This window comes from Mastacembelus armatus, chromosome 23 (genome assembly GCF_900324485.2).
Source record: "Mastacembelus armatus chromosome 23, fMasArm1.2, whole genome shotgun sequence".
NCBI lineage: Eukaryota > Metazoa > Chordata > Actinopteri > Synbranchiformes > Mastacembelidae > Mastacembelus > Mastacembelus armatus.
In genome coordinates this window covers 6692413-6713818 of record NC_046655.1, presented here as the reverse complement: position 1 = coordinate 6713818, position 21406 = coordinate 6692413, and the positions used below count along the sequence as shown (strand labels likewise).

Genomic DNA, 21406 nt, shown 5'->3' with positions numbered 1-21406 from the left:
AGTAATTACATAACTAATACAATTGATCAGAATCACAGCTGATTAGCAGTCAAGCAAACTCAAAATGCATCAAGGCACAGCAAAAATAAATATATAATTAAATAAATAGAAAAACTTCTGCAGCAAAAATACAATTTCTGAAATGTATTGCTTGGAGTTGTTAGTAAGCAAGGAATAAAATGCTGTTTAATAAGTTAGCAAGGAAAGAAGTGGCCCACTGTAAATTAGCTACTTCTGTAAATACATAACTTAGTGAATTTAAAATGAAAGCTCAAGTCTTCTCTGCAAGTCTAAGACAATGCTCTGAATAGTAAGACGTCACACGTATGTTGTGTTTAAAGCTATATATATGTCCACACTCTGGCAAACATACACACACACACGCTCCGTCCTCCCCTCGGTGGCCAGTGCGGCGAGCCGCCTTCCTCTATGAGGTGGTCCGCTGAGGGGCCCCTCAGCAGCACGCGCCTCGACAACTTCTCTATTACAGCCGTGACCCCTAAGGTCGGGCTCTGAAGAGTTCTGAACAAAGGCCACGACCCCAGGGTCAGAAGTGTAACGCCGGGGGCAGGCTGGGGCCCCATGGCAAAGGGAGCATGCTGTTTGCTTTGAAAGGTAAGGATCACTAACACAGAGGCCTAATAAGGATTAAGGGGCCATCCCCTTTGGGATGTCACTCTGGGGCCTCATACATCAGTCTCTATTAACCTCTGTGACCCACAGTGGCCATTATGGGGGTATGGGTCACGGCTGCTCACGCTGCAGAGCTGTAAAAACTAACATTGCATGCAGTCACTAACACGGGTGCTGCTGATTTTATAGACAAACTGTTTTAAGAGGTCAATGCCTTGTCAAACAGGACACAATCCTCCTTTAAGGAGGGCTGTCAGTGCAGGCAGCTTCCGACTTGTTGCAGTAGCTGGCAGATTTCAAGAAGGTACTTCAGGGTAAACGGCAAAAAAGCAAAGTAATCACCAATCATAATCTATAGAATGAATTTTTCACTTTGTTAAAAACACAGAGAGAGTTTGGCAAAATGTTCGTAAGAGCAGGTGAGCAAGAACCAAGAGACAGAATCACAAAATGGAGGACAGGAGTAGACAACATGGTGGCCCGAGTGATGCAGTCACTCACACACAGACTGCCTAGAATTTTTCAAATTGCGACAAAAACATTATACCTTGTATAACGTATGTCTATATAAAAAAAACAGACAAAAATTATTGTTTAGAAACACCAAAAGAGAATCATACAATGAAGTAACTCTAAAAGATAAAGATATGAATTCTTTTAGTCACTTTGGGACCACACAGATCTAGAGATTGACCCTCTGCAAGGACGAGGCACGTGGGCACATGTGCTTTACACTTTTCATTCTGCTTGATTTGCTCATATCCAATTTAGGAATTTTTTTTCTTTTTGCTCAAAATGTCTTAGTGACAAAAACGCTTCAAAAGTTCCTAACAAGTATAGAATCTAATTATTTCATGCCAGAATGAGTAAAAAAAAAAAAAGTCTAAACTATTAAAGCTTTTATCTGTAATATAATTGACGAATGGTTAGTAAAAGCAAACACCATTTATTTAAAAAATGACACACGAATTGTACACAGTGTGTGTGTGTGTGTGTGTGTGTAGATATATATATATATATATGCATAAATATTAATCTTTACATATATAACAGTATTACTGACAAAGAATAAAATTACAAGTCCAATTATGAATAACAATAATAATGATGGTGATATGTCAGTTTGACCAACACTCACTAGTGATCAGTGGGATGCAAGTTCAGTCAGAGAAGAAAAAGACCCCCCCCCCCAAGTTCTAGATACATTTTTAAAAACTGAATAATCCGTGAATTCATTTAAAAAGTGACTTAAAAGAATACTGAACACAGTTAGAAAGATAAAGATGGAAAATTAAATTCTATATTTGGTGATGATGATTTTGTTGGTTTTTTTTTTTTTTCCTCCATTCTGCCAGGCAGGCATTCATAAATCCTGACCTGTTTTTCTTAAACAAAACTTTGGAAAGTAATGTGGCAAAGTTTTACACACAGTGGCCTCATTTTCACTCACAGCTCAAAGGAGTACTTCATATACAAAAAAAAAAAAAAAAAACATCATCATTATTATTGCTTCAAAATGCCAATATGACCTTTTTTATTTAAATCAACTGTTCAAGCTTCAGTTTCAGGGAGAAGTAAGTTGTATGAAGAAGAAATTTCTTTTTCACTTCATGAAATTAGAAATGTACTGAGAAGGTACTGGGAAGGTTACTTTAAACTTTAAATGATTTCAAATAGTTGAAACAATAAAAATATATTGGAATTGTCAAGGAAATGAGTGGTCCAAAATTATTGGAGTTTCAGTCCATTCCAGACAGTCTGAATATATAACTAGAAAATCATTTTCACATGTATGTCACTACTGCAGATTTCTTTGATTTAATAATATGATTTTTCATTTTGAAGTATTACATACGTGTAGTTGATTTTACCCTATAAAAATTAAGTTTTCTAACTTTTATTTTTAAAATATGCAAAAGGGTAAAGCAGGTGGCTGAAATTCTAAATAGTGGCAGGAGCCTGCAAGGGCATAAAAACATTCTTGAGTGTTTTCCAAACACAGTTCACACTCATCAAGGGCACTGACAGATTCAAATGAATTTCTTTGATAATCATTAAGCCACTCACCTCTGAAAACCGAGCTTGTCTGTGTGGAGGGAGCCAATACTGCAGCAGAGCAGAGCAGAGCAGAGCAAAGGTTGGAAAAAAAGAGGAAAGAAAGACGAAATGGACCAGCGCATGCTAGAGACGAGTGTCCCAAATTGGTCCATTCCCAAACAGCTTTTAAAACAAGCAAACAGACAATAAATCGTAAACAAGCAGCTGTTTGACAAATTCACAGCTCGCCTTTTTTTTTTTTTTTTTTTTTTTATACCCTTCTCTCATTAAAGTAAGGGCAGTGCGTTAGGAGACTCATCGTCCTACTTTCTGTTAACCATGAGACTCCCCTCTCTAGGTCATTTTGCAATTGTCAGGTTTATTAGAAAAGTTTGGTTTCTAATTTTGCTAACAGAATACACTGTCCCATCTTGAGTACATTAAAAAATTGCAATTACAGGGACATTTATCCAGGGAACAAAGACACACTACTTTCTATTCTTTCTTTTGTAATAAGTGTTTGGAGTATGGCAAATTTTAATTTACAACAAAACTAATGCTGCCGTTCCTGCTACCTTGGCCTTATTCATCCTTGCATTAAACATAGATTCACTGTGAGGCATCAACATGTTCTGTAGAGCAAGACGACACAGGAAAAGCTCAAACATTTGTATCTTTCTTTACAAATGCCTCCTCTGGAATAGCTTGTTATTAAGAATGCTAAAACTGAAAGCAAATTACAGCCATAAAATAATACATCAAAAATATGTTTTCAGATGCATTTTTTCAGTTTGAAACTTACCCCTTTTTCTCCCCTGCTCCCACATTATAAACACACACCTCTGCAGAGCCTTAACTACTTAACATCTCACATTTCGAGGGACATCCACTATTAATAAATTCTTGTTTTTCGGCTGTTAACGAACATCGGTGCACATGCACATCTCTGACATTGTCAGGGAGTGGTACCACCTCTTAAAGGGTTCGGACCTGCTGTTGGTTCTGGTTTAATGCCACGTCACAGACGCACTGCAGTCTGGATGGGCCTGCGTGACCTAGCTCGGTCCGGATAGGCGCCCTTTGCACCCCAGCCCCCATCGGGACCACACACCCACATTTCATACAAGGAAGGTGGTGGTGGAAAAAGGAATGGATGTGTAGCCATATTTCAATTTAACTGCAAGATCTCTGGCCTCCAGTGCCTTCCTCTCTGCTCTTTTCCTATTTCCAAAGAAATGAGGCACTTGTCTGAGTGAGAGACAGCATGTTCATTTTAGTCGCTCATATCTATTTCAGCTGACTAAGGCTTTGTGAACGATCCAAATGGAGTGTTTGTTTAATTTCATATCTACCACGAGTCTGCACACACATGCTTCTGGCTTCACACACACACACACATACACAAACATACAAGTTAGGAGCTGTCTGGGTTACACAAGGTAATATGAGGTACCAGAGTATGTCTAAATTAAACTAACTTTATCTATTTATGTGAGGAGGAAATTCACAAGTTTCTAGATTCAGAGGATAATCTGTATCATTTTCTATTGCCTGTTCACTGTGGTTTAATAAGAAAAACACTCCCAGATTGAAACAAAGTGTGTGCATGTGTGTGTGACTTCATGATCCACTCAAGGACATCCACGTAGCACATTAAAATTGAAAAATGGAGAGTGCTGATAAGGGTGGAGCATCTCCTAACTGCAGCAGCCTTCAGTTCTTGATGCTAGTGATTTATCTTTAATTGGATTTTACAGAGGGGTCTCCCAGTGGGAGTCGACGGTCTCATTTCTGAACTGCTCCTACAACTTTGTGCAAAATGTAAGGACAAATAAGCAAAACTGGCCCGCCAGTAAACAGGGCATGTAATTAAAACTGAAATGTGAAAACTATCCTAAATCTGACCTGCATGATTATTTTCTTAAATCTATACAACACACAGCCCAGAAAATATTTATATTTTTACATATTTTTAATGTGAAAACTTTTTTTTGTTTTGTTCTGTGGTATTCTCCTAATCACGACCGGCATCGATATTGACCCAATTCTTCAAACCAGCATGAATTTTTCTGCTCTGCCTGGACATTAACAAAATTGACATAAAATTTCAAGTATCTGTCTGCAAATATTATATTATAACTATTCTCTGATATTTATATTACACGTTTATTTATAATATATTATCTGGTGGTTTCTCTGAGCAAACATGCCAAACACATAAATCACTATTAAACCACTGTCTCTTACTTTAAATAAAGTGTTTTTTCCCCCCCTGAAAGCATTAACACACTGTTGAGTCCACTGGAGTATGCAGTCTAGTGGGAGGGTAAAAGAGACGCTGGCTCTTAGGGGTTAAGATGCTAGCAGTCATGTGCCTGTCGGCTGCAACAAAAGCCTGCCTATGTAGGGTGCATACAGATGGAGCGAGCTCCTTTGTGTGCAGCGTTTCACACGTCACAGCCTCAGAGCTGCCAGGTCTGGCTCTCTGGGCCTGGCTACAGGCCTAGCTAGCAGCTTGTAGCACCTGACACTGGGCTCTCACTTTGGTTTTCTATGCTTGGGACCCAAGTGCAGCAAGTTTTGAAAGATAATGGCACAGAAGTCCAAATAGTTGGGTCAGACAGCTCAACACAACAACAAAATACAGTACAGGATCGCAAGGCACGATAGGCAGATTGAAACTCCCAGCTCAGATCAGATCGACATGATAGGAGCAATAGTAAGCCTGGTTCCCACTCAGATCTGCCACTAAATATTTGATTTTTCCCCTCCTCTACTGTATGTCACATACCCCTGTAAACTACTTGGCAAGACTGCTTATAATGTGGTCCTATAAATACCTCTACTACATCTTTTAATTATGTGTCTGGTATATCAAGTGTAAAAACTTCTGTATCTGTATCTGTTATAATTATGCAACATGTGCTAAGGCACTAAGTCAAGTTCCTTATAGTGTACGTATTATTGTACGCAGTGTTTAAACTGGTTAATAACTGAACCAAGTATTAAAGCAGAAGTACAGACCCACTTAAGCAAGAATCTCGTGGCTCTGGAAAATGTTGTTTCTCTACAAAAACAATTCATCTGCCCTCAACAATGAAAAAAAAACCTCTTTGGTGTGCACTTCCCAACTGCGGTCAGGCATAATCTGCACATTGTGATGCACACTGAAAAATAAACCATGTATTTCTTCAGCTTTACACGGTCGATTTAATATTTTCATTCACTAATAATGCATGGGTTTATTCCGCTGTTGAGGATTTCACAAACTGAGATTCTGCTATTGATGAATACGAGAATCCATACTCCTGTGCTTTCATTTAAACTGTACAAAGATTTGACTTTGAATAGGGCATCAAGTTTCATCCTGCACCACATAATGTATACAAATAGCCTGTCAGGGGATGTCACTGTGGAGAATACCAGCTGTGTGTCTGGGTGTTTGTTGAGGGCTCTTACACGTTGACAAAACCACACGGTAAATCTAAAAAGTGATGAAGACGGTCAAGAGCAGATTTGTATTCCACGAAATTAAGAAACCGGACACATATAACAGGCAGTGGTCATCAATTTATGAAGTACATACAATACACACATACTACATCTTGCCATTAGCCAGTGGGGTGGATCCTTTTACCCAGAGTGAGTGAGCAGGTGGAGGGGCTTGGTGTTGTGCCCGAGGACCTTAATGCAGCACACCTGGCTGCTACGAGCATACAGCCTTTGACATTTTCAATGCAGGACAATCTCTGTCAGCACTAGAAGACCATGCTGACATGACTGCACTTAAAACCCACATAAAGTGGATGGAATGCTGCGGTGGACCGGCATTATTTCAAGTGCACTGCCCACCACTTGCACTAAGTTAACTTTTTAAAAAGATCATTACACATATAAGCATGTAGTCAATAGAAAAATATTTTTTCAGTGTTCTGTTGGTTTTGGATTGAGAAAGCCCCAAACGAGCCATATGTGCGACAGAGGAGCAGTAGAACCATAAAAAGTCAATTCTTCTATCCTTCCAAAAATCACAATAAATCTTTAATGAGACAATACTCTGTTCTCTCTAGATATTCTCCTCAAATAGGCTTACTGGCACAAAAACAACTGTTTTACAATGTTCAGACCAACATGGGGTGTGCTGGTGTTGCTACAAGCACTGCACTGCATATTAGCAAGCTAGTATTTTACTTAAGACATATGAAAATATTTTAATGTGGCCCATTAGAAGCTTTTATATGGCTAATAACACCTATTACGATATAAAATTAGTACCTGCTTAAAAGATGTTTCTGTGTTGGCAGTCAGTGAATTGAAAAATTACACGATACTAAAGTTAACACACCTTTTAAAAGGACACGAGCACTGTTAGCGTGATATATGTAAGCTGACAGTATCTATTAGTTTCTACAAAGTTTTGTTTGTCTCTAAATACTTGGAGACTATAGGTTCCCAGAGAAGAGAAGTAACAAACTAAAGGCCCTCCAAATCAAGTGTTACTTTTATCTCTTTAGAAATGGCACAATGGTCATTTATTCTGCCATAACACTTGTGCTGAAGCTGGTGAGGTGCAATTAGCTCCCACATACCGTCATGTATTGTACCACACCGTGTTACAAATTTTATTAAAAGTGTAAATACTCCCGGATCAGGAAATGAAACTCTGCAGTCCTGCAGACTCAAATGTGCATGTGTGTATGTGTGTGTGTGTGTGTGTGTGTGTGTGTGTGTGTGTGTGTGTGAGAGAGAAAGTCTCTGTGCTCTCTTTCTTTTACACACACACACAAAACAAACCCCCCTCTGTCATTCAAACAAGCTGCTGCTATAGGCTGTATGTTAATTAAACTTTTGTCTGTAAAGGCTGGAGAGTATTAGCTCCTATTTTCCGACCTTGACACCCCGCTGTCACCAATCATGTCCTAAAACACATACACACAAACACTCTTGTACACACGTGTACGCACCACATGCTTGAGTAACATACGACCAGGACGAGCCGGCCTGCAGCCTGACAACCACAGCGATGGAGGAGACGTGAGGGAGGGAGGAAAAAGAAGGTGCCCTAGCGTGTTAGTTTTCTGCCAGGGAGTCCCTATTGACCTGTTAAACCTTTGTGACTGGAACAAATGCAAATGGCGCTGACTTGTTCACACAAAATACTAAAGGCCCATTCAAATGAGGCTCCGGGCCACAACGCAGCGTGGCCGAGCGCTCTGTGGAGGCAGGGCAGCCCCAGTCAGAGAGAGACAGAGAGAGAGAGACAGAGATTCTTAAAGCCATTGCACAGTTCAGTCAAGTTGTGTGGTGGAGAGCAACCATTCACTCTCATTACTTCTCCTTTATGAAAAGAGACACACAAGATAGTTACATTACACCTCTGCTGTAATTCTACCTTTACTAAGTCACACTGTAACAGCACTGTTACACTGCCCTGAACTTTACTCCATAATTACCTTGTGTGTAATGCTTTGGAATTGGATGCCAGTGGACCTGAACTGTTCCTGTTATCAAGCAGGATACCAGTCATGCTTGATAATCAGACACTGCTTAATCCAAGTTGGGGTTAGCAAGGATACGGAGTGTATCCCTGTGGCTGGTATCATATCCTACTTTTGAATTCTATCCATGCGGTACAGAATGAGAAATGAGGAAATGAAAGTGAGTGGGTAAGAGAGAAGTGTAGAAAGTGGCAGAGAAATCCACAGATGTGATCTCTGAAAATCAGACAAATAAAAAATAACTACATGAAAGACTTTAGTACTCTTGAGGTAATCATTAACTTAATTTTAATAGAATAATAGTAACAAGAACGGTGAATAGTTTACCCACAGTGTAAGTGAGTATGAGTTTGGATGCAAAAAATTAAGTGTTAGGAAGGTATTTACAATGGCAGAATGTTTACAGATCCGTGCATGTTTTACACATCATTGTGTTGTAAATTAATGGAATTTTGAATGAATAAAATTGCCATTTAACCCATGACTATATATACAATAATGCATGATGACAAGATAAAACGATGGTTTTTATTTTGTTTTTTGCACAAATATATCAAATATTAAAAACTGGAATCTTTAGAAAAAAATTTATACCCTTTTCTGTGGTCAGATATCCCTTGTAATCTCAATTGATTGAAAGGTAAACACTTGTGTATTTTCCCCAATTCACACTGCATGTCACGACTGCACAAAATCCAAGGAACTCTCTGTAGACCGGTGTGATAAACATGTAGTGAAGGCCAAGATCAGAACCATTTCCAGGGCTCTGAGTGTTCACAGGGGCACAGCGGTCTCTTAACTGTGAAATGGAGGATGTTTGGAACCACCAGGTCTCTTCCTCTAGTTGGCTGGCTGGCCAAACTGAGTAACCGAGCCACAAGGGTCTTGGTTGCCGAGGTGATCAAGAACCCAAAGTTCTTTCTAATAGTTTCAAAAGTCATCTGCAGTGATAGGAGAACCAGCTAAAAGGACAACCAGTTCAGTATAATGGCTCAACAGGAGTGAATTTGAGTGAAAAGTACATGGCAGCCTGTTTGCAGTGACCAGATAGCATTTAATAATCTCTCAGAGTATAAAGAAAAGATTCTCTGGTGCAGTGAAACAAAAATTCAACTGCTTAACTTCAAGCACTAACTCTGAAGATCATTAGGCACTAATACCCTCCCTACTCTGAAGCATGGTGGTGGCAGCACCTTAGGGTGGTGGGGTCACTGGTCAGAAATGAGGGAGGGATAAATGTAGCCAAATACAGAGGTTTTACAAGAAAACCTGCTCCAGAGCACATGTGACCTGAGACAGCAGTGACAGTGCACCTTTCAGCAGGGCAATGACCTGAAACACACAGCCAAGATAACACAGGAGTAACTTTAGGACAAGTCTCTGACTGTCCTGAGGCAGAAGATCTGTAGAGACGTGAGGAAGCTTGAGAAGATCTGAATGAAGAATGGGATAAACTGGTCAAATCTAAGTGTGTGAAACTCAGAGACTTAACCAAGAAGACCCAAAGCTGTCACTGCTGCCAAATGGAGCCTTTTATAACATTCTGAATTATCAGTATGAATAATTACAAGAGATTTCAGTTTTTGATTTTTATACATTTACAAAAAACATGAATATTTTCTGAAGCCACTGCACATCCCATGGTAATGGATGAAAGCCATGGAGCCCAGTTGAGGTTTTCCATAATCATTGAATGGGGTATTCAAACAGATACGAGATTTGAGTGAGTCAAGCCACAAGTGGATTAACTGGGTTCCAAAAACAAAATTCTTCTGCATGCAGAACAGAGCTATTGATGTATGTGAATATAGTCAAGACACTTCAAGAGGCTTGGAGATGAAAATATCTCTTAAATGCTAAATAATCACCTTTAAATGAATTATGACATTATATGACAGAGGCTCAATTCAGCTGTAGCTCATTTGACTTTAATATGACTCAAGGATGCTCTAAAAGACCATGTTTCTCTACTTCAAGAAAGAATATGCTTCTTTGAAAACCCTTTACAGCACAGGTTGCTGGAAGTCATAGAGGGCTCTCTTGTTCCATCACTTCATTACAAAGAAATCAATAAGAGCCGGAGGATGGCTCTTAGCAGCACATCTGGACAACACCTGATCAGAGGTGGACTGCCTACTGGACCACAACTACCCCACTTTCATCAAATGAAAGGACATTTCCAAAAGTGGGGATGTGGTGGGAGGTGATCTAACCAAGTCAGGTTATCCAACTTTTCAATATAATACACTGCAAAGGTGTTGAAATTAAATTCATAGTATCAAATTTGCTGGGCAAAATATAAAATAGTACTTTTCTTACAGTCATGTGAGGATTATAACTTCAGTGTTTTATTAATAGTTTACTGCAGAGATGCAGAATGAGTCATAGATTAAGTGATTTCTTACTTGACACTAAAACCCTAAAGTAAATGTTTGCCACAGTTTTATGATATTAACTATGCATATAAAACAGGTGGAACATCCACCTAAATGTTATTTGAAATGGATGTGTTACAGAGTTTAAATAAAAGTACATACAGAGCTACTATTCACTCAAAATCATTTAAAATCATTTCATTCAAATTCTCGCAACTTGCTTGGACCTGTAAGTATTACACTTAGAACATTTATTGGTGCATTTTATCCAAGTAAAAGTGAGCTCTCTTTGCACCCTGTGCTGGGTCTGTTCGACATGCTTTATGTGAATTGACACCTGCAGAGGTCACACGTGAGCTAAAGCTCTACAGGGAGAAGGACAGAGGAAGCACAGAGGGAAGAGAAACACCAGGGAGACAGGCAGAGAAAGCTTTAGTGTAAAAATATTTGCAAATGCCTTTTGATAAATGGTTAGAGAGTCTGAGCAATTTGCTACATAAAAAAATCTAATGAGACTATTTAACTTTGTATTAGTCATATAAGCATATAGCTTTTTTAATAGTAACTAATATGTGCTGCTAATTCATCTGCACTTTTTAAAAATTAATTTGCATTCAGAATTTCAAGCCAGGTTTTACATCGTGGTGGTGCCCTTCAGCAAACAATTTGAATGTTTCTAACATCTTTCCCACAGCACACAACAGAAGGGCTAAAGTTAAATGAGGACCCTGAGTCAAATCTCAACCCTGAACATCACAGGGAAATGGCATATGACAAAGCCAGCTAAACTACCACAGAAATAAAAATAATTAGAACTTTACTATCCTGTTCCATCAGACAAAAGCATATCCTGCAGCCAATCATTCAAATCCACAGAACCTTATTTCATATTCTCATGATGCTCATAATGGTCTCGAACATACTAAATATGTCATGCTGAATTATGGGGAAATTGTATAAATTGATGCGAGAGATTTGAAGAATTTTTTCCATTTGATCTAATGGCGGACCCATAAAAAGACTGCATCTTGAGGTTGAATATTTCATTCAATACAAGCATTAAATGCTGTGGCTTTAGTGAAGCCTTACATACAAAATACAGTATGTACGTTACAGTGTGGAGGAGGGGTTTTTTGCTCATTTACCAAACACTTATGATTAAGAGGAACATCAGGTTTCGGGCAGCTTAAGTGAACTCAGTGAACTTTTGTCAGCCTGACAATGATCTTACGTTGGAACTGTACTGCACCGTAAAACTCCACCCATGTAGTCTGTGCAAGTTAAAACAAACAACAGGATTTGAATCAGGCCTGTGACAGGTATGTCAGTTCCAAGCCGTTCTGTCAAGAACGCTACCGAGTCACCATCAAGGCCTGTGCATATTAATTTGTCACAAACTTGCACCTAAATAGGTCATGAGTATTCCCTTTAACTTCTATTATAGTATTTTCAGCCTGAGAATAACCAAAGTTGTTCTTATGGAGTAACGTTACTCATTAAAAGCACAACTTGCTTCAACCACATTTTCACATAGCGTTGCTTTCATGACGGCAACATAACATTCGGATTTATGAGGAGTCAAAGATGTAATGTTGTTAGGATTAACTTCATGAAAGAAATAAAAATGATAAATTATTACGCAACAAGTTTATTTAGAGTCTTCACAGAGAAAATCCACTATGATCAAATCCCCCTAACTCAGAAGCCAGTTAGGCACCATCCTCCTTCGCTGGAAAAGTCAAGAGTGCTGACAATGTTGCTGGACAAACTGAGACTCATCTCTCAAATCTGATTGTGCTTATTATGGTCTACTGAAAATATACCCGGCTGCACTGAAACATTAGACAGAGACCGCTGGTTTGAGCATTAATCATCTTATTTTCTGTCTTCCACTTACAGTTTCGCTGAAGATGAGGAAGGATGCCCAGATTTCAAGTTACGTAAAATCTACTTAAGAAATGCTGATTTTCTGGAGAATAAATTTCAGTTTTCATTTTTTTAAACTTTATGTTACCTCATTAGTCTCTTTTACATTAAAACCCTTTTTTTTTTCTAAAAATGCTCACTGATAGAGCGCAGCAAAAAACCCAGAGTTTGTATTATTGCATATTAAAAAATACAAATCATACATGCAATTATGCCACTGTTTTGCTTCTGCGCTCTGAGCAATCCTGACATTTCATCGTATTCTGCTAAATAAGACTGTGACCAAAATGACAAGTTAAAACTGTAAGTAACAACATTTTAGATTTGGCCATATATTTTTTGCACACAGCCTCTGTGAATGTTTGTGTGTTACAGTCCCCATGTGCTCACCTGCTCTGCAGTGTCCAAGGCCAGGTCCAGGTCCAGGTCCACTTGTGTCCTCGGCTGCCCTGAAAAAAAGACAAAAAAAAAAAAAAAAAAAAAAAGGACTCAAATCACAAGTCAAAATCAAGAGCGTGGAAAATCACAGTTCTGGCGTTTCAACCTGCACTGTGAAAAATGATTGAGATCTGTGATTGATTAGGACGTGTGGTGCGCAATTTTGTTACGTGTTGTTCTCCCACCGTGTGCCAGTACAAGCTGAGAACAGGACATTCTTAGTGGAACATTTCCACTGCTACATGTCAGCGCTCTTGGGCAAAGGACCAGCTGGAATTTAAGCATTCTTCCTTAAATATCTAAAATCTTTTTTAATTACACTGTAAGTACAGTAAAATTATTATTAATGATTATTAGCAAAATAATCTTTATCATCTTTTAAGGACAAAATATCCTTCCTGAAATGATAGTGACAAGCTGAATTAAAGTTCATTGCTTTGAGATAAATGAAATGCAGCAGCCATTTAGAAATGTGTCCACTTAAACTACAATAATAAAATACTTTGCTGATTCATTTTCAGTCCTTTGCGAAGGTCAAAGCACAAAGTCAGCTACAGCTAAAACTCTGCCGGGGCTTTGCGTCAGGCTCAGTGGTACTAGGGACCTGTGGTCCAAGCAAATCAGCCCTCCTGTTATAGTAATACAAACTTCCATAGACACAACAAATAAAGGCAATGAAAACGCTACTGGACAGTTCAGACTGCATCTACATTGTTCTTCATTTATAAATATTATTGTATTTATAAATATTTCTCTCATACTGCTGCAGTAGTTGTAGTATGTTGTTCTACACTATAGTTTGGTCTAGCAGACGTAATTCAGACTGTCAAAGATTTTGCAAATACTTGAAAGAGGCTGAATACGTGGTTTCAGTTAAAGTATCTGGTTTTATTTAATTCCTAAAAATCTCCTTTATTGCATTAGGTCCTCCACACTAAGAGATTATCTACTTTTAGGGTTTAGGTCCGTCTCGTTCAGCATTTACAACAATCACCTTGGCCTGTTTTTGATTCCTGGAACAAGTGTCATCCAATATGAATTGTGTCTAAGATCAAATTTAAGCCCAGTGATTGAATAAACCGATGACCCATTTCCAGTCTGGGATATTGGTAAGATAATGTATAAAACCAGGTCTCAGGCATCTTTGTTTTGTGCTATTGGGATTGTGGCAGGAAAATTATTGTAATATTTTAGCCATTTATCTTTCAGCCAAAAGGGTTTATCAGCTATGTTTAGCTTCTGTCCTTTCTATACTATCACAGCTTTAAGGAATACAAAGGGATTCAGAATCCTTCCCAGCGCCCAACACTGGCTTTAATAAAGCCAGTTTGTGTAGGTGTTTTATGTTTTTCTGCCTCCTAAGTACATAATGCAGGCAGCCTCTTTTTGCTGTGGGTAAAACTGAACCGGAAGAACCTGCACTGCTCCCCACAGAGCCCTGCTTCATTTGCTTTTCGTCTCTCCTTTCCTCTCCCCCCCTCCCCATCTTCTCACAGGACTCGTGAACTCTCCATAAACCCACCGTTTCCCTCCAGAACGCTACTGTCTACCCGACATCAGTAGAACCAGAAATAAAACAAAAGAGTGAGAAAAAAAGCTGAAACAGACAATAAGGTATAGAGGATGAAGAGAGAGAGAGAGGGAGGGATAAAGAAAAGGACAGAGAAGCAAGCCAGATTGCAGAGAGTTGAATCAATGCAGCGGCCTGGGCTTTTTTTTTTTCTCCCCTCTTTTTTTCAGTTTTTTTTCCCTCTCTCAAATGATTCACAGTGGAAAGAAAAGGCCTTTTCCCTGTCCTCAGTTGAACTCCACATCAGCTTCCTGTTAGAAAGGCAAGGAGGAAACACCCAAAGCAACACGCGCGTGCATACACACACACAAATACACACAGAGGAAGGCCTTCACTAGTGGATTCTTCGCTGCCAGAGAAATTAGGTCAAGCACTTAAATGCTCTGCACTGAGATGCGCAGAGATTTAAAATGTGAAGTGTTTGGTAGGGGCAGCAAAGGCATACCAGAGCATGCATACAAACGCTTGTTTGGAAGTACACACGAGCTAAACACTGTACTGTCAGCTCATGGCTTGCCACATTATTAGTACCGGGAAAAAAAATGAAATAATCGGTGACAGACGCCCACTGCTCCTACTGCTCAAACACCATCCATCTGTGCAGATTAGAACATGACAAGGTGGCTGTAGCACACACAATAAAAGAAATTATGTGTATTTAAAAAAGACTAGGTAAAACACCTTTTTTACTTTCCCTCACGGGCAGAAAGTGAAGCACTACGTACATGTATTCAAAATTCCAGATATCCTGATTAGGAAGGGACAGGAGTCTCAGCAGGACAGAATAGGACAGCACAACACGCCAACATGCGATATCAGCCGTGCATACAGAACTGAGCTCTGTTAACCCCACCACCTCCCGCCCTCTGACCTGATATGCCCTTAAAGAAACAACATTGGCTTCACATCCAATCAACTATTCATAGACAGGCTGGATTGCGCTCAGCCTGATCTTGCCGTTTAGGGTTTCAATCAATTGCGTGAGATATGAGAGAGCGGGAGGCAGAGTGGGAGGGAGGATGAAGCTGTTCTGAAAGCAAATGAGAGAAAATTTGGGTGAATCCAAGCCGCTTCTCTTCTCCATATTGGCAACTGCCAATATGGCCCATAACAGTGTTCTGAGCTACAGGGTGGCAGGGAAAATCAGACAATAATCTCGCCAATTTTCACTCTGCAGCCATGTGCTTTCTTCTGTCCCACTGACTCAGTGGAGAAATGAGCCCCAGTCCATTGTCTGAAGGCCACCTGTGTTTCTGCTCCATTTTCTAGAAGGCACAATGGTATTTTCCTGTTTACAGCGCTGACTACGCTTTATGTACATGCAAAATCAGGGTATTAATACATCACTTAAAAGAGCCTGTTTGTGACTGAGGGCTGTGGCCACAAGGTCACACTGACCCTGTTGGTATTCCAGCTTCTCACACTTCTGTTCCTCTTTCTAGCAGGAGGCAGAGAAAAACTGACATAGAGCAGGAGAGAGGGCTAACAGCAAAACACCATGTATCTGCCAGCCAATACAGATCTTTTCTTGGGAAACATTGCTGTATGGCAATTTCGACTGATGCTCCAGTATGAACAGAATCTTACACTGCCGACCAGCCGGCCTGCAGACGAAGCTCTGAAAGCACACACACATTCAACTGAAGCAAAATACATGGCCAGATGTGCAGGATGCCGGTGATAAATTGAAAGGATAAGCAACCCCTTAAGATAAACAAATAAAAGTGATGTGTGTGTGTGGTGTGTGTGCCACTTTTAAACTTTTGACTTCTGCTCATTATGAAGTGCCGATGTGCTATGGAGCTGGACATAAAACTTATCTTAGACATGAACAATATCTGTGGCATAATGTGACACAGCTAAATTAAAACGAGACTTGAGAAACGCCTGAATCTCACAAAAAGGTGACACTGAAATGTGGTGTAAAGCCGATACTCATGATTTAAATCCTGCATTTTCATTCAGGATAAAAAAATTAACATGATACTACTGCAAACAACAATCCCCCAGTGACCTTTAGTGCACTGGTGCATATTATTTTAGTTGCTCAGAACAAGAAGATGCCCAAATTAGATGTTAGATTTTTTTAAATGTGCAATTTAATTAATTTATAATACATAAACATGTGAACAAAAGATTTGGGCATCAAAATGAAAAATCAATATGAACCTAAAAACCACTTACTTGCTCTGTTCTCTAATAGAAAAAGCTACTACCTGATGAATGTGCAGCTCCTGTTTGATTGTCCAAACGCACAATCACATATAACACCAAACAAATATTATCATGTCTATGCTCTTTTTAATTCTCTAAGGAATTTAGGTTTCCTGTCTTTTAAAAAGTTTTCTATCTTTAAAATAATAAGTATTTCAAAGAAGGTCACTGTACACCTGAAAAATAGCCAGGAAGCACCATACAGGCCTTTTAACCATTAAAAATACATTCAGCTACTGCTGAGTTAGCTCCTCTCGGATTTCAATGAATTAATTTCATCAAAAACTTCTCTGAGGGAAACCACAGTGACACATCAGGGGAGACCGCACAGCTCTGCCATATGTTCTCATGCCTGACATACAGTGATCATCTCAGGGCGAACAGCTCGGGAGACGCCGCTTTTCTAATTAAATGCACATTTTACTGATATCATACAAATTGCTGACTTGAAGAGTGGTTGTGTTTTTCCCTGGATTGGCGTGATCTGCCCGGCTGTCTATCTCTGTTTGCATCGGGGACAACAAAGGGAAAGATTATGCCTCTGTGTGACGGGAAACTAGGGCATGAAAAGGCGACCTCCTTTCTCGCATTGCGAGGCAGACTTTACAGCCCAGCCACCATTTCATTTTCACTTAAAGGCTATTAGATGTTTGGGGCTTGTTCTCAGATTTACAGACGATTATATTACGCTATAAAGCTGTTATTATGAACGCGCTTGTTTTTATCACCCTGCAAACTTCGCCCCCCCCCCCACCACCTCCTCCTCCCCAAAGGACTGTGGATCGCTTCAGTCATAACAGCGTCAATTTCCACTGACCCAGTCAAAGGAAATAAACCTCTACATGCTTACGCTTTAAAACTGCTTCGGTGCTGTCATTTTACGCATTTACGTAAATTTAAACCTTTAAAAAAATCGGCCGACAAAGAGAATAGGGCAGAGGGAAAATTACTCACCGATAGGTAGCAAGTTCAAGTTGGACGGTCTCTTCCTCCGGGGTGTCCAAATAAAGTCCGCCGGCTTTATATTTCCTGGAGGGTGGCTCGTCTTCTATTGTGCGTCTGACCCAAAAGGGAGTAGCATTTTTTTTAAAGACAAGGCGACAATATTTGTATGTGGAGAAGGAGAAGAGATATTCACTGGTAGACGCTTTCCGACTGCGGCTTTTGGGCCATGACACAGTTGTGCTTCCTCTTCTCCCTGTGCGTGCGTGCGTGCATGCGTGTTCGTGTGTGTGTGTGTGTGTGTGTGTGTGTGTGTCTCGCCGGCCATCCAGCTCGGTTCAATGGGGACACACAGGCTGCAGACTGCGCCGTGAGTCCTGCGCCGCCGACGAACCAGATGCGTCGAGTTCAGCTGAGGTGAAGCTCCGTTATACAACGAGCCCGAGGACGGAGGGTGCGCAGCAGCCTGCACCGCCGCGCCGCTTGTTCCGTGAGCCCTAAAGACACGAGAGAAGGGAAAAGGACACAGCGCGGTGAAATATGTGCAAAAACAAGGCTGTGTTGAGATGATTATTAAAGGCTGCATCACTACCCCCCACCCCTACGCCTCCCGCCCCCTCCGCGGGTCTTAAAAACACTATTTGCTTTTGTGAACTTACCTGACGTGAAAAAAAAAAAAAAAAAAGGCATTTTCAGCCTGTCATTCGTTTGACACTGGGCTGGAAATAACCCACAACACCACCGCGAAATTACAAAGTGCAGCACATTAATGTGTGGCCGTATTAATGCAGTAATACTCTGCTGTTTTCAGAGCTCCAACATGCAGTGAAGTCCAACAGGTTACCATAAAGTCACTGTGCTGGCGCCCTACACAGACCTCAGCTAGCTACACCTTGGATTATCCCATTTTACAAATAATACGCTAAATAATAGTCTTGACACGTTGTAGCTATAAAGACTGTTTCTTGGGTTATTAAAATATTGTCTTGAAACAACAAAGAAAAATAAACAATAACCAAGTAGTCCTCAATACCCTAAATGTGAGAGTGTTACCCTCCGACCATGCAAAAACACCCTCAGACCTGGAGCTAGCTTCACTTTTAGTGTACCGGCTAATTCTTCTCCTCTCATGCTACTTATTAAAACACAGTCATATGTCGTTTCTTATGTCAGTCTGTGTTTCTCACACCTGTTTGCCTGCGTTAATGAGCTCTCTTCAGTTTTACCCCCTCTGATGGTTTAATGAAGGTCTCGTTATCCAACAAGACACCACAGGTGACTGGAAGACAAGTCCAGACTCGTCGAGTTCCCAGATTTTTGCCTCACCAACACTTTATTGATTGATCAGCTGCGGAGGTGAGGCGAGGCAGAGGAGTTGAAGGAGCAGTCCGACATTCAGAAAGTCAAAAACGACCCTGCCAGCATGGGATAACTTCAAGCTATAATTAATTTCCCATGCTGCTTTGTTATGTGGGTCTTCATTTAGGATGATGGCAAAACATTTGTGATTAACAATATTTTTTATTTAGCATGAGAGCTTTTCTTATGGCTGAGAATATTAAAACTAGTTCACATCCCCAAATATGCATGATCTTCTCTCTGTGAAAATCTTTAATAAACACACACACACACACACACACACACACACACACACACAAATAATCAGGCACCAAACTGACAATATAGAGGGAAAACAGTAAAATGTTGGGCTTATTTATGCTGAGGATAGACCCCTGTAGAGTCCCCCCATTTCCAAATGCAGAGACTGAAATGAAAGTGCATTTTAAATAATGTGCATCAGATTATAGATAACAATCTTTAAAAGGGATTGGTAATTATTAACTTTTAATATGGGATCCCTGGTATGTTTATTAACACACTCCTTTGCCAAGAAATACTCAGATGTAAATCAGTAAATAAGTAATTTTAAAAAGTTAATTATTAAATTAATTTAAAATCTTCATGTGCAAATCAGTTTAGTTCATTTACAACACTTTCGTGGCTTTTAAAATAAATTTTGTTTGCAAGCACAGTTTTAAAGTTAAACATCAGTTAAAAACACATGATGTGATCTGTTACAGTCATCCGTAAAAGAGTTTAAAATTAATATTAAATTAAAAAGCCAGTGCACCTTCATTCAGTAGAACACAGGCTTGTTCACCCTGTTGCTCGTGCCCAAATGTCTGTGTGATGTGCTTGATTTTTTTTTTTCTCTCTGTGCATAAGTTTTAGCACCACTTCAACGGTGAACCTGCACAATAGAGACGAGTTCACTGACTGCTGGTAAATCTGCATCGACAGGTGATAGTACAGTTACACTCATTGATCATACTCTGTGTATGGTACGACCAGAGTTGTCAGTACAGAAACCATAGGATTAATAGTGTGTGTGTGTGTGTGTGTGTGTGTGTGTGTGTGTGTGCCTGTGTTCCTACAGCTCAGTTACATATAGGCTGGGCATGTAGGTTATAGCTTAGAAGGTCACAAGGTTCATATAGATGGGGATTAACTTGGTGTGTCTCAAGGTAAACACACACATCATTTTTTAATTAAAATATTTTTACAGTGTTTTTAAAAAAAATAAAGCTCAGTGTTAACATGTATTAAAACCGGATGGTCCATTTATTAGAATGACTGCTTTATAAATGAATGCCATAATATATGCTTCAATTCTAATTAAAAGTAACATTATCATCAGTGTGTAATTAATTATAGTTTGTGGTACCTTTTATACAAGGCAAATATACAAATCACTGCAGAACCTACTAGATTTTTTTTTACTAACACACATAATAGCAACAATGACAATGACTGCATAAACAAAGTTAATTTTTTGCAGCTGTTTGTATTTGTTCCACATGCAAAGATAATGCTTTTAAGCCTGTTATTAGTTTTTAATTCCTCATATGCTGTTATACAATATTACATATGATGGTACATGAAGATGTGTGATGACATTAAAGTTGTAATTCTGGCAAATCAGAAAACAGTTTCTTCTAAAATAAATGAATAAATACTAAGTATACTTTTTTTTAGTTTGGTTTTTTTTTTAGTCAATGCATTTTAATAAGGTAATTTCACTGTTTTTCTTCACGCCTGACTCTTTTACTTGTTCTGCAGTTTTTTAATTTGTGTAACTGAATTTAAAAAACACCTACAATGGGAAATAATTTACTCACAAACCTTTTAACATTCTTATGTCTTTTTTCAATTTTTTACTTAAATAGACATAAACAGCAGCAAATGTCAAGCTGTAACATGAATGCACTGGAAAATGTAAAATGTTGCAATAAGGCAAAGTGATATTAGTCCTGTTGATGGATATTATGGTATTGAGCACTTATCATCCAAAACCTTACACCTAAATGCACTCAATACTCATAAATGTTTCATTTTATACAATTTGCATGTACACTCATTTGCTCACATCGATTTAGAAAAAAGTACTGAAAAGAGAAAAATACTGACTGCACTATGAACCTTTTTTGACAATTCGAAGCAACAACATGTCCAAGCAGGAGAGGAGTGGCGAGGAGTGGCGAGGAGTGGAGAGGAGAGGAGAGGAGAGGAGAGGAGAGGAGAGGAGAGGAGAGGAGAGGAGAGGAGAGGAGAGGAGAGGAGAGAAAAGGGGGGTGAATCTTGTGGAGGTGGCCAGGGTGCTCCATTTGGCACTGCTAATTTGCAATCAGACACTCACTTTGAGCTCCTTCCCTACCATGTCTCCAGACATTGCGGATGGCAGCAGAGACAAAGCTAGCATTCTCCGCCATCCA

The 21406-nt window shown here is 39.5% G+C and overlaps 1 protein-coding gene across 2 annotated transcripts in view; it reads right to left on the bottom strand.

Annotated features, from left to right (window-relative positions):
* Positions 1 to 18148, bottom strand: part of LOC113141857 (peroxisome proliferator-activated receptor alpha-like) — a 40726-nt gene extending 22578 nt beyond the window's left edge. Inside the window, exons 1-2 of one of the 2 annotated variants that reach the window (XM_026326459.2) lie at positions 17646 to 18148; positions 12860 to 12918 (exon numbers count right to left, since the gene is read on the bottom strand). The gene's annotated coding sequence lies outside the window, so the exon portion shown is untranslated. The remainder of the gene's footprint in view (positions 1 to 12859; positions 12919 to 17645) is intronic. The other variant, XM_026326460.1, reaches the window with a different exon arrangement.
* Between the last annotated feature and the right edge of the window lie 3258 nt (positions 18149 to 21406).